Below are 12900 nucleotides of genomic sequence, written 5' to 3'. Positions count from 1 at the left end.
GAGTAGATAGGCAACAAAACTCAGTGAGTTAGTTGTGTGTGGGGGACATAAAGTTTGGAGGGGGCTTGGGTACTGGGTCTGGGAGGAGTTGTGTGGAGGAGCAAAGGTAGGTATCAAAATTTAATAAAAAAAATACTATACTGAAAAAGAATTGTGGTTGAGAACAAAATCAGAGCGAGGCATGGGGAAGGCATTAGTTGAGTGTAGTTTGGTATAATCCATGTGCATGTGCTTCCTCATTGCTTTGTTAAGTGCTTAGGGAAAAATGTGATGAATCTTCAGTTTTGTGTTTTATCAAGAGTCCTCGACTCCCATACACACACACATACTGAAAGTTTTATTGCCAAACTTAACTTTTCATGACAAAATGTTCTATTGTTAAAATGGCTGTACTAAGAAGACCTCATCAAAATGTCATGTGCCTAATTATCTGGCAGGCGAGCATTGTTTCAGTTTGAATGTTAACAAGTGAAAGCTCGTATCCGGTTCAGGGTGGCCTCTGAGAGTGACTGTTGGGGAAAGGGAGGTGCTCTTGTATGAGCCTTCCTGGAAAACTTCTGAAGCTAAGTGAGGCTGTGACTGGGTGTTCCCTTAGGCCAGAAGTCAAGAAGTCAAGAGAACTGAGCCACCCAGCTAAGCCCCCGCTGCAGAGCTGTCATCTGGCTCAGTCAGTCAGGGGTGGATGAAAAGCTCTGTGCTTTCCTATGACCGATGGACGGCTGCTGAATCAGAGCACTCATTCCTGTGAGACCCAAGGGATAGCAACTCTTTCCTGCCTGTGGTATTCCAGGTAAGTTTCTAAGTGCTTCACTGGGACTGGAGACATCATCGTAGGGCCCAGAGGAAGATGAGAAAGTGGCAGGCAGTGTTCGAACGTTAAGAATGTCTTCTAGTGGACAGCCAAGTGTAGTGTTCATAAACTGTTGAGTCAGCGATATCTGCCATTGGCCAGATGGAGCCTGGGAGATGTCCCAAAAGCCAAACATGACATGCAGGAGGCTCACTAAGAAATATCTGTAAGAGGGAATCAGGGTCAATCTAGGGAATGAGCCATAGCAACAGAGACCACAATGGGTCCCATACATCTGCTCCCAAACAGGTAAGGATTTAAGTTTTCCACCTCACCACTTGGCACTTATAACAATCATTGGATGTAAGCTGTCCGGAGGCAAGATATCACCTTGAGTGAAGTAGAGGTCTTTAGCCAAGGGCTATTCTTAGGAAGACCCAGACCAGCGCTTCACCTCCCATAATTTCCAATAGCTGGGGATATGAGTGTCTTATCCAACAAGGAGATCTTGGCTGAGCACCGCAGGATTTCCTCTGCATCTCACTCCATCCATTAAGAAGTTATTTTCAATTTCTAAAAGAGTTGGCAGTTGACTGGCCAATCTGGACCAGTGTGACATGTCACCTTAATAAACCAGACAAATAGCAAAGGAAGAGAATCACAGGAAATGTGCCTAGACACTGGTACCCAGGCCAGAAGACTCTGACATTGAACTTGTAGAAAGCCGAGTAGGTGCCACAGAAAGGTGGTTTATTTTCTAGTGGTTTTGACTGGATACATTTTCTCTCATTTTCCCCTTCTACCACAAAGCTGACATTTTCAAGTTGAAGCCTGCTAAAGAATAAGAAAGGAAAACAAAACCAACATTTTGCCCATGATGAACTCCAGAGAAAGGATCAGGGGGTCTTCCATGGCAGGCAGAGAATGGTGGGTAGCTTGGAAATGGAAGACCCCTGGGGCCAGGGGCACAGTCTGGATGGAAAAAAATAATGAGGTATGGTTGAAGAGAAGGTTTATTGTGGATATGAGGCAGAGTACAGCCAGAGACATCAGGAAGAGTCCAGACTGAAGCAGGCCAGCAGACTGACCCAGGCCATGGAGATGAGGAGGAGTGATAAGGAAAGAGAGGAGACGGGGCAAGAGAGGGAACCGGAAGCCAAGAGGCCATGAGAGCAAATGGGAACCAAGAAAGCATGTAGCCAAAATGGTGGAACTTCTATAGGAAAGAGAAGCTGAAGTCAGCCCTTGGGAGGGAATGGTTTAGGGTAAGGGTGAGAAGTGTGGGAGGAGCCACAGGTACTGAGTGAGATTTTTGTTCCAGGTTTTTGAGGGACCTGACATAGTCAAAAAGGAACAGTAACCACTGACCTTAGAGCCAAAGGTAGCCACTCAACCCTGCAGGCTCTGTCTCCTCCAAATCAAGGAACCACACTCTGGATTGCCCAGACTGGTATCTACTTCACATGCCAGGACTAAGATTCCTGAGATAACGGATGTAAAAATCCTTCTTGGAATTGGGATGGTACTATACTATTACTGTTATCAGATCAATAATTAAGAATTACAATTGCCATATGCACAATTGCGATATTCTGTACCAAATGCCTACCACAGGTCAACACAAATATCTTTTGAGAATTTAGGAAACACAAGTTGTGTTTATGTCTACTAGTAAGGAGGGAAAGGATGCTCTGAATGAAAAGATCAGAAATGAATTATTATAAGATTGGTGCTTGACTGCTTTAAAATTGCAAATTTCAGTTAAAAAATTAGCAGTATCAGGGGAGATGACACGGTAAAGGACTACCATGTGAATATGGGCACCTGAGTTTATATCCCAAAAACACATTGAAAAATGAAAAGCTGGGCATAGTGGCACACATCTGTAACCCTGGGTCTTGGGATAAGAGGGTGTCATGGAGGAATGTAACCCAAAGGTCACTAGCCAGCCAGACTATCCAACCAGTGAGCACTGGGTTTAGTGGGAGATTCTGTTGAGAACAGGCTATGTATGCTGTAGTGTTATGCAAGTTATCTATCACAATCAATACGAGTTCAGATGCACACCTACTGCTGGGTTTGGAAAACACGGTTTCTTTGATGTTATCAGTCACCTCTGGCTCTTACAATCTTCCTACTCTCTCTTCCACAAAGATCCATGAGCCTTGGAGAATTGGAGAGAGTGTGTGTGTGTGTGTGTGTGTGTGTGTGTGTGTGTGTGTGTGTAGGAGGGTGTTATGAATGTCCCATTTAGGACTGAGTACTCCATAGTCTTTTATTCTCTGCACGCTATGGGGTAATCTCTGGGTCAATTGTCATTTTACTGCAAGGCAAGTTTTCTCTGATGAGAACTGAGAGATGTTCTGATTGGTGAATTTCCCCCGTTCATCCCTGACCTAAAGCAGAACTCTCTGATGTGGAGTCCATAGTTCCCTATATGAGAGGTTCAACTCACTTCTCTCGAGCTCGGCTGGGTTTCTAGAAACTCTACACAGAGGGGAACCTCCATAGCTCCCTATTCCCTTTACTCACCCTGCCTGGTATGGTTTGTTCCTGTCAAGCCTGCCAGGATACACAGTCAAATGGAGACTCAGGTCTAATTTCCATCCCCTGCTGGTGCCAACAAACACTGTGGTCAATAAAACCTCCCCCAGTTCCTTCAGAGGAAGCCAGTTATCTGCTAGACTGCCTCTGTTTTCCACAGCTCTGTCTTGGCATCTCTGCCAAGGACATTATTTTGTCTGGATGCACTGGCTGGACCTCTTTACATCTCAGGGAAGCCACACTAAGTATAACATGGCCTAAGTGGTAGAGGGGGAGCCAGAGTTTGAGACCCCACAAGAAAAAAGGGGATCCAGGGAGTGGGTGTACACTGACTGGTGGCCAGTATCTTTCTATGACCTATAGCAATCTCTCAGTCTCTTTAGAAATGAGTCTTTTAGCAGGTGCAAGGACATGCCAGCCTCCTTAGAATTCCTATTTAATTCATTTCTACGCAGCAGAAAGATGGAAGGAAAGGGCACAAGAAGGATCTCTTTGTCAATGAGGTTCAGTGTACAGTAGAATCTGTTCTGGGCCTATTCAGGCTGTATAGTAGAGCTGAAACATCCAGACAATGGTACTCATGAACAATGAATGCCTCTTAGTCCATGTTCTGTTTTTATAGCTCAATGCCACAGACTAGGTGATTTATAAAGGATAAAGGCTTATTCAGCTCATGGTTCTAGAGACAGGGAATCTAGGGTCTAGGGGCTGTGTCCTTGATGATTTCCTTTCTACCGGGGACTGTGTAGAGACTGATGGTGTGGGGCACTGCTTGAGAAGGACACACACAAGAGACAGAGCAAACTCAATTTTATAACATCCATTTTCAAGCAAGCTCATTGGTTATACATCTAACGTATATATCTATTAACAAATTAATCCATTCTTGAGAGCAAAACCTTCATAATCTAATCATGTCTTAAAAGTCCCACTTGGTTGTTAGTAATGGAAGTCTCTCAGTACTCCGCACTGGGATAAAATGTCATCATGAGTTTTGGATACAATGAGTTTAAGCACAATGGCTATGGTTGATGTGGTTATTGTCCCAGTCACATGTATAAATGAATCATGCTTATTCTTTGGATCTCACATCTAGTTAGGGAGTTCTTGCCAATAATTTTGTTTACAATTCAAATTCCTTTCATCTAAGATTCTACCTCCTGACTTCCTTACAAAGGCTGTCTCTAAATTTGCTTTTACAGATATCTTGTTACTGGTTTTGGTTTTGTTTGTTTGTTTTTGTTTGTTTGTTTGTTTGTTTGAGACAAGGTCACATTAGCCCAGGCTATCCTAGAACTAGCTATTTAGTTGAAGAAGACTTTAAATTTCGGATCCTCTTGTGTCCACCTCTCAAATGTTGAGCTTACAGGCATCCCCAGCCATCACAAGCATCACCATGCCGGGCTTATGCAGTGGTGAGGATCAATACAGGGCCTTGGGCATGCCAGGAAAGCACTCCACTGAGCTATACGCCTACCCCAGCTCTTCTCGTGGGTCCTTCAGTTAATGGTGATTGCTCAGATGTTTGTGTGAGCTGGCATCTCCCTAAACTTTTTCTTTCTGGAAAAGCAGAAGGTCGTTTCAACCTTGGGACAGTTACTGTGTCATCCAGAAGAGAGGCTTCCACATCATAGGTGCTCAGTAGAAGTCATACACGTGATAGCTCTGAGTGAAGGAGAATGAGCACAGTCATGTGTGCTCCACTGCCTAGCTTTCATTTATTGGCAGAAAGAAAGGTGAAAAGCAATTAACCAGTTATTGAATGTGGAGCCTTGATAAGGGAGTTCTAAGTGAAACAGCCACTGGAACAATATCCTGTCTTAGTGATGTGAACTTTGACCCTTTCATAGCAGATTATTCAGAAAGTCATCCTGGATTTGTTTTCCTACACTAGGGCCAGATGCTCAACAAAGTCCCCATGAAGGAGATTTCTCAAGACTAAATAAAAGCACGGCTTTTTAAATTCTCAAAAGAGGTCCAGCTGTTAGTTTTGGCTGGGGATAAACCCAGAGCTATCTCCAAGAGAGATAGCAAGAAGAGACAAACAATGATGTCACTGAAATGGCCTTATTTTCATCAAAAGCTAAGTTCAGATTTCCTTAGGGAAAAATGTTGTTTTGTTTTGCCTTAGATTTCAATACCTTTCTCAAAATAATTTTTGCCTTTGTAGGTGATAGAATTCTTTGCCCATGATTGCTGAATGTCTTAGAAACCAGACAATCAGCATAGACTGTCCAGCAGCAAAAATGTAGTCTGAGCCCTGCTTCCTGTACTAAATGCTGCTGAGATGTCTTTCAGAGTCTATAAAGTCCTAAATTCAAGGATAAGTTAGAAGCTGAACTTTGATTTCAGGAAAGTTGATAGATCCAAAGCAGAATAGTATTTTTTTCCTGATGTGAGATACAAGGCCATTTCTCAAGATGAGACACTCTGGGAAGACTCTCTTGAAGGTCATCCAAGGCTTCTCCCTCTCTGCTCCTTTCTTCCCAAGACACAGCAACTGATAGTATCCTATTGCTAAGACCCAAAGCTATCATATAAAGGATGTACAAACTTGCCTTTGAAGGGAAAGGTAATCCAGTCTCTTCCATTAATTTCCCATGTGGACTAGGCTTTGGGGGCATGGAAACCAACAATGTTGGGGCATATCAGTCAAGCTATCCATTTGCAGAGGTGGTTCCTCATATGGATGTTCGATGCTGCTTAGTGTCCTATGGACAAAAAGTAAAGCAAATAAAACTTGAAGCCATTCTCTGCACTTCACTGTGGCTGCTCATTCCTGGACTCTGCTTCCCCGGGCTTCAGTGTCCTCTTCGTGCTTATCATGTGAATGAATACACACCTCAACTTCAGGCACTTCCTTAAGGATTAAGTGAAAGAATGCTTGTAGAATATTTAATATGATAAGAGTTTAATAAATGTCATCTCACATGGTCTTAAAAGACAGTCTAATTTTTCATAATATGGGGGTCACGCTCAGCTGGGAGTGATCTTGGGGCTATTCTGTCCCAAAGCTCACTTTCAATAATTATCTTATTTGTACTAACATTTTAGCTCTACTAAAATTCTCCTCTAATGAGGGGAATGAAGTGTTTAAAAGGCTTTTCAGAGAGAGCCAAGTCTTCTGTAACTCAGATAGTAAAGCAATATGTTCTTTACTGTGGAAAATATGAAATAAACCCTTAATCCATGTTTTTAATGAATTACTCCCTGGCTTCAACAGGAAAGAGGTTCCTTAGAGGCAAATGTAGCAACCCACAAAATGGCTTATAATAATCATGTCATGGCTGATTTGACCATGACTAGAATCCAACTGTCCCTTAGTTTATTAAATTATTATAAATTATCCTGGTTGGCTCTTTTATCAATTTGACACAAGCTAGTTATTAGGGAAAAGGGCCTTAACTGAGAAAAATTCTCCCATCAGATTGACCTATTGGCAAGCCAGTGGGGTATTGTCTTGATTAATAATTGATGTGGTGGTGCTGCCCCTAGGCAGGTGGTCCTTGGGTGTATAAGAAAACATGCCATGGGGAGCAAGTCAGTAAGCAGCACTCCTCCATGGCCTCTGTATTTGGTTCCTGAATCTCGGTTTCTGCCTTGATTTCGTATCCTTGAATGACAGATTACAAGATATAAGATAAAATAAGCCCTTTCATCCCCACGTTGCTCTTGGTCATGGTACTCTATCACCATAGATACAGAAACCTCAACTAAGACATAAATGTCATCTGTTTTGATTATCTTTAAATTCTTTTTTATTCTCTACACAAACAGCATCAAAATCCAAGAGGATGGAAAAAGTGGAAGCTGGAATTTTAACTTGACTTTTAAATGTACCTCTAAAGAATCTCTTGCTTATCATCTTGTAAAGTCTGCTGCAGGATAGCAAGGTAGAAAACTATAACTACAAATTCATATGATGACTTCTTGAGAGACAAGGACACTGAGATACTAACTGTGAAAAAAAGCCAATATACAGGTCTTGGGAAATAGGGATGGGAACCAAAAATCAAAAACCCAAAAACTTTCAAGTGGGTATTTTGAGAGTAGTGGAATATGAAAGAGTGCTCAGGCAAACCACCACCATTGAAGAAGCAATGACTCAGCCCCAGGGGCCATGTTGGATACTGTAGACTGGATACTCCTCCAAGCTCAGAAGTTCAGTGTAGGTAACCCAGATATGCTGAGGAAATCAACTCAGGGTACAGCAGCAAGTGACCAACTCAGAAAGAGGCATAAACCCCATCTACTCATCCACCTAAGTAAATAGATAGCCACCAGAGGGAGAACAGGTTGAGGCAAAGGGGCAAAGAAGTAGAGTGAAAGAGACTGGGGGGGTGAGGGGGGATATGAGTCCATGCTTTGCAACAGCCTCTGAACTAGCTCTCTCTTTGCAACACCCTCTGAGCTAACTCTCTCCAGTCAATACCAGTTATCTCTTGGGCCTCCCCACTGAACCATTAGCTGTTAGATGCCTGGCTTACTCTGAAAACTGTGAGGTATCTGCTCTGCCAGACTGAAGGAGTGTGTCTTCCTGAGCAAGAAGACTGGGCAGGGACCAACATGGGCACCTGCAGAAAAGAACATGTTCAGACTCATGTCTTCATTTTCCCTGGAGCAACTGCTTAGAGTAGGGATAAGAGACCCAGGTACAGCCACTGTTATAGGCCAGGCTACATGTGGTGACACTTAGACTAAGGCAGTGGTGTCTAAACAGCAAACAAGTAGAGAGAAGATAAGAAACATTGATGAGTCCAAGTTGACAGACCTTATCAAACCAGTCATGAATTCCTTTCCCTTGGAGGACCTTAAGGATGCGCCAATTTTCCAATGTCATAATTCCACAGCAAAACATAAAGATGACACAGTGTCCAGGGGAAGACACTGGCACATGTCCTTTATACACTGCCCATGAAATTCATCTCTGACTCAATGACTAATATGGCTGGGATTGATTCATTTGTTTGTTTGTTTATAGTTAGGCAACAGAACTCAATGGGATCTTGCTGAAACGATCAATACTTAGACTTCTTCAGACCCTAGACTGTGCATAAATGGAAACCTGCTTATGAACATGCCACACAAAATGAAAAATCCATCCCACACAGCTGGTGGTCACTGTGGCTTCAATTATTTCATGAAAAGGGGAGCACTTGAGGGGACATGTGAGAACTAAAACCCCAATTCACACTCCTGTACAGCCTATGAGTTTAACTCAGGGCTGTAGTCACATAAAACTCAAGCTAAACTACCTTGTGGCTAAAACCCAATTACAGCCATGTCTCTGCTTTCTGTAAAGCCTATTTCAAGTTTCTTGCGGACCTGTGCCTTTGTAAAGCAGTAAATGGCCCATAAGGCATATGAATCCAATCCGGACAGTGGTTTTACATCCTGACAGGGAGACGTCTCAGACTAAGATCAAGAGGAACTATTTCACCTGCATCAGATTGTTAGTTCTATTACTAGAAAAACTTTCTAATTACTGTATGTGAGACAAGGATGGTCTCGCTGATCAATGAAACAGGAAATTGAACAGCCTAAGAGGTAGCTGAAATATCCATGATCTCTTGCTGCAGCATAATACACTTGCAGTTCAATTCTGAAACATTGGCCTTGAGGTTATGAAGAAAAAAAAAAACCTCTTCAGAATATCCCTGAAGAAGTAAACTAAGGAACATGTAGATTCTGCATTGCTCTGGGTCTTCTAGGGTATACAGAACTGAGGCCTGGGTTTCTGCTTCATTCACTTCTGCTGTATCAATTTATCATGCCTGGCTCATGGTAAATACACTAGAAAAAAACAGCCTCCATGAAGTATTTGTTCCCTAGAAAGAGCAAGAGTTCAAGTAAGTCCCAAGACTGTAAGTTGCTAGCAACAGCCCACTGGAAACCAAGTCTCTCCAAATAAATGATGAAGACCCGTAAAACAGAGCAGAAGGGTCTTGAAAATCAAGAAATGTGATCACCATGGACACTATTACTGAGGACCACAGAGAATATGTTAGTCTGTGTAGGTACTCTATACTATAGCATTTGATGGATAGAACCAACTAGCGGTTGTGTTCTTTATCTTCGGGTTGGTTTGATTTAGAGAAATGCTGAGTGATACTCGTGGATTCAGTTAAGATGTTTTCAGATTAACAGCTCCTCAGTAAGCTCCTGGCTGCCTGTCATCTCCTATGAGATTGTGGTCCTCTCTAGTCATACTCTTCATAGTGAAGTGGGCACATTTCTAAAGATCTGCTTACTCATAACTCAGCTAAAAGGATCTTTCTGTTTTGTTCCTTAGCTAAGTAGTTAGTTCTGACTGAATGTTGCAGGCATGGGGAGGAAGAATGTTGCCTCTGGGGAGATCTGGAGGAGTCAAGGCTCTGAAAGCCCCACCCCCCAGGCTCAAGTTGGAAGGAACCTTACTGGACTCTCTATATTTCTCCAAATTTTCAAAAGCTAAAAATGAGGTAACCCCACCTCCCTTTTTTGGATTTGTCTGTGTTTTCCCAGGGCATCAAAAGCTCACTGATGGAAATATGACAGTTACTATCTGGCTTAAACTCCCAATCACAGACATGTTTTTGGAAGTCTTAAGATGCCTCCCAGGATCCTCTTAAGTTCTTGAGGAGCTCCTGGCTGTGGAACTGAGTGTGGGAACACAGATGACACTCCATGAACAAAGAGCACCATCTTTTCCTGTCACTTCCATGTGGTCCCTTCTCTGTCCCTCCTTGTCACCTTAGAGACCAACTGTTGCCTCTCTGCAGATCTGAGCTGGGCCACCTGTCCTTCCCTACCTGACTTTCTCAGAGCCATGCTGGCCTCTTGCCCCAGACGTGCCCTCAGTGAAGTGCAGCTATGAAGAATGACACTAAAGCTATCCATTACTGAGAGCCATACAAAGGCCCCTATAGTAATTTCAGTACCTCATATCCACAGTGGATGGAATGTGTTCTCAGGTGTTTTGAAAAGAGGAACAATGCCCAAGAATTCTACTCCATCTCCCTTAGATGTTGGCCTTTATCTTCCATTTAAGTTTGACCAAAGGACTCGTCATGCCTTCTGGGTGAACCTTGTTGTCCCATTGGCTACCAGACATGCCTGGAAACAAGACTATGCAACCTAGGCCTCAGTTTAGATACCCCCAGGTCACCTATTAGGAAAGGACTCTCTATATGGAAATGAAACAAGTCTGAGACCATAATGTAAAATGTAATATAGTGGGAAAATCAAAAGCAATGCTCTTATATTTATGGATATCACTGATATTAAGAAAATTATTTGCATTGGCAATGGGATGTCAACAAACGGTGTTAGTCAGCTTTGCAGAGCTATAACAAAAACCTGAAATACTCAGTTTCAAAATAGAAAGGGTTTATTTTAGCTCATAGTGTCAGTGGTTTACCTTGGTTCATGTGTTCAACTGCCCCTGTTGCTGTGTCCCCGTGAGGCAAGTGAGACAGGGAGGACATTATGGGGCAACATGAGCCTTCTGGAGTCCGAAGAAGCAAAATGAGAGAGAAGTGGCTGGGTTCTCAACATCTCTTTCAAGAGCATGTCCTCAACCTTCTAACTTGTAGGTAGTCCCACCCTGTAAAGAGTCCATCACCTTCCAACAGTCTCACAGACTAGGAACAAAGATTTTACCACTAAGACCTTTGGGGAAACATTCAAGATTCTAATTATAGTTTGAAGTAGAGCATTGGCATGTATTTATTTATTCCCATCTCCTTCAAACATAGTATAACTTCTGAGTGCTATAATCTGCAGGCACCAGACAAATAACTTAAATGTAGCTAATGAAGGTACCTGCTGCCAAGCCTGATATTCTCATATATTCTCTCTCTCTCTCTCTCTCTCTCTCTCTCTCTCTCTCTCTCTCCCTCTCTCTCTCCCTCTCCCTCTCTCCCTCTGCTGTCTCTTAATGTTAAATACTTTTAAAACTAAATCAAATATTGTAGTTGCAATGGAGGCTCTTGACTGTGAAGTAAGATCACCATTTACGAGTTGTGTGAATTTCCAGAGTCATTTAGTCCCTTGGAACCTGTTTTCTCCTTTGCAAATTTGGGTTCATGTAGCTGCTTACTTCCCGAATGATTGTCAGCATTACATGAAATAATGCGCATAGATAGGACATGGTACCCTGGACAGAGAACGTATCTGCTGGGCATCTAACCTTATGCATAGGCACAGCATGACCTCTCCATCTGCCATCCTAGCACTCCGGTGGCTGGAGCTGGAGAATCACAAGTTAGATGCATAAGTCATAAGACCCTCCATCAAAAGATACTTATTTATATTTTGATACAGATGTTCAACAGTGCCTTCATACGCCCACCAGTTGACAGTAAAAGCGTTTATATCAAAGCTGACTGCTATTTTAAACAAACTGACTTCAAATCTTGGTATGAGTGACATTTCTAGCTTTTCCCACTCCAACATAAATAGCCCAAATTCTCACGAATAGCATCATTTTTTTTGAGACAATCTTCTAGCTGTCTGTGTAGCCCAGAGCAACCCCTCTCAAATCCTTCTGAGAATGCTCTGGCTTGCCCCAGAACTAACCCATGCTGTGTTTGCTATTCAAGCCAGATTATTACCAGGCAGTTGGAGGGGTCAAATTCCCACAGGCAATTTTCTATAAAAAAAAAATCCCAAGTAATTGAAATGGGAGGAAGGTACCCAGTAAAAGTCAGGATGAATAATTGAGCACAGTAGCTGTCTACAGCCTCTGAGGCAACATGTTCAGGGCATTTTATCAGAGGCCACACTAAGCAGCTCCTGTCTCCCAAGCATCCTGGCTTCAGCCCACTCATCTCATTGGGAATGAGGAGGATACTTGATGAGAAGCCAGAGGGCTCAGTTATTAACCCTTCTCTGATACCTGAACAGCTGGTGAAGGCTCACATCTTTTTTCTTTTCTTTGTGAATAGTGGCGTTGTTCTTGATTTCTTCCTAACTGACCCTGTTAAGTCACATAATGATTGCTTTCTGATCCTTAACACAGGATGCTGTGTCCCTTTCCCTGCCACCATAAAACTATCCAGGAGTAGATGCATTTACTACAGATGACAGATAACTGCTATTTTAGAAAAGTAGGCTCAAGTCTCGGCTAAGAATGACATTTAAAAATGTTTTCCCACGACTATGTCACTAGATCAAAATTTCCACAAATAAATGCCTACTAGCTCTACTTAGGACTAGCCACAAATGGTAGAAATCCAAGTCCCCAGATTCAGACAAGAGACTGTGACTTTATGATGCTGGAAAGAACACAGTCACTCACCGCATTGAATGAAGGTCCAGGTTAGAGTCAAGTTCTCTGGATATGGTGTCTGCAAATCAATGACCAAGATCAGAGTCTGGGTCTGGAGTCCCTGGAGACGGATAGGCAGAAATAAACATGCAATGCCAGGAACAGGAGGTTGAGTAAAATAGTGTTGTAATAATCAAATAAAATAAGGGGAGCTTTGGGGAGTTCTGTGGGCTACTCCAATTATCCACATGCTGCTGTTATTTAAAGGGCTCATTAGCAGTGTGAATCCTCCAGCCAACTCTTACTATGGACTGAA

The 12900-nt window shown here is 42.7% G+C and overlaps 1 long non-coding RNA gene across 1 annotated transcript in view; it reads right to left on the bottom strand.

Annotated features, from left to right (window-relative positions):
* The window catches only part of LOC114634416, a 29051-nt gene extending 16403 nt beyond the window's left edge, over window positions 1–12648 (bottom strand). The window contains exon 1 of the long non-coding RNA XR_003713325.1: window positions 12615–12648. This is a non-coding gene — a long non-coding RNA (uncharacterized LOC114634416). The remainder of the gene's footprint in view (window positions 1–12614) is intronic.
* Between the last annotated feature and the right edge of the window lie 252 nt (window positions 12649–12900).

This window comes from Grammomys surdaster, unplaced genomic scaffold (genome assembly GCF_004785775.1).
Source record: "Grammomys surdaster isolate TR1022 unplaced genomic scaffold, NIH_TR_1.0 99, whole genome shotgun sequence".
In the NCBI taxonomy this organism is placed as follows: Eukaryota; Metazoa; Chordata; class Mammalia; order Rodentia; family Muridae; genus Grammomys; species Grammomys surdaster.
The sequence above is the reverse complement of the archived record's forward strand: the minus strand, read 5'-3'. Positions and strand labels throughout refer to the sequence as shown.